The sequence below is a fragment of the Elaeis guineensis genome, chromosome 6, assembly GCF_000442705.2.
Source record: "Elaeis guineensis isolate ETL-2024a chromosome 6, EG11, whole genome shotgun sequence".
Taxonomy (NCBI): Eukaryota; Viridiplantae; Streptophyta; class Magnoliopsida; order Arecales; family Arecaceae; genus Elaeis; species Elaeis guineensis.
The window spans coordinates 6,650,780-6,651,990 of record NC_025998.2 but is presented as its reverse complement, the minus strand read 5'-3'; the positions used below and the strand labels follow the sequence as shown (position 1 = coordinate 6,651,990).

General features: G+C 36.1%; 1 non-coding gene across 1 annotated transcript; it reads right to left on the bottom strand.

Moving 5' to 3' along the window:
* Positions 1-683: 683 nt before the first annotated feature.
* Positions 684-790, bottom strand: LOC140858912 (small nucleolar RNA R71). The gene has a single exon (XR_012142316.1). It is a non-coding gene; the product is annotated as a small nucleolar RNA R71 (small nucleolar RNA).
* Between the last annotated feature and the right edge of the window lie 421 nt (positions 791-1,211).

Below are 1,211 nucleotides of genomic sequence, written 5' to 3'. Positions count from 1 at the left end.
AAGGATTATCTTGGAATAGTTAGGAGCTGTCTAGATTTAGGTTAACCCTACGATAGATTGAGTTTAATTTATTGTTTCACTTGTTTGAAAAATAAAAAAAAAATTTATTAAAATTTAAATTAATTTGGTTACTTTTCTTTAGATTTAGGACTCCTTAGGATCTTTTCTTTAGAACTTTTTCTCTTTTCTTTCTTTTTCTTATACATAAAAATTTTATAAAAAAAAAATTGTATAAACATCGAGAACCGTACACCTCGTGTGTGGAGAAGAGTGTCGGATCGTCTAGTTAGAATTGAGTCAATTCTTGTTGTTCCAATGGCTGAACCAATCCAACCCATGACCCTTAAGGATTTGTGTTATCCAGTTGGCTCCATCCAACCATCTTATATCAGGTTGCCACAACCCACAGCTAATAATTTTGAAATCAAACCTCAAATCATAAATCTGCTTCCAAAATTCACAGGATTAGAGGATGCTTATATATTTATTAGAGAATTTGAGGAGGTATGTGCAACCATGAAACTGCAATTACAGAGGATGAGGTCAAACTTAGATTAATCAACTTTGCCCTTAAGGATAATGCTAAGAAGTGGCTTTATAGTCTGCCAAACCATTCTGTCACTACCTGGGAGGGCTTTGTGAGAATATTTTTAAAAAAGTATTTCTCCCATCATAAAACAGCTAGGATTAGGAATGAAATAAATCAATTTTACCAACTAGCTGGTGAATCATTTTGGAAGTACTTTGATCGTTTCAAGAATCTTTTGACCCAATGCCCACACCATGGAATAGAAACTTGGAGACTATGCCAGATCATCTATGAGGGGTTAGATTCAAACTCAAGAACCATGCTAGAGTCCATGTGCCAAGGCCAATTTATGGATAAAAAAACTACTGAAGCTTGGCAATTCTTAGAAGACCTAGCCGAGAAAAATTTACAGTGGAAAACAACTAGGGAACCTGATAAAGCTACACCTTCAAGAAGAGGAATGCATCAAATTCAACCAACCCTAGCATCAGAGGCCAAGATTGCAACCTTAACACGTAGATTGGAAGCCTTAGAATTACAGAGACCAGCCAATGTAAATCAAATATCTGCACCCATGTGTAAAGGGTGCAATGCACCAGACCATGTCTTAGAAGAATGTTCCTACTCGAATGAGTGTGTACAGTGAATGCCACCTATCAAGGACCATTGAACAATCCTTATG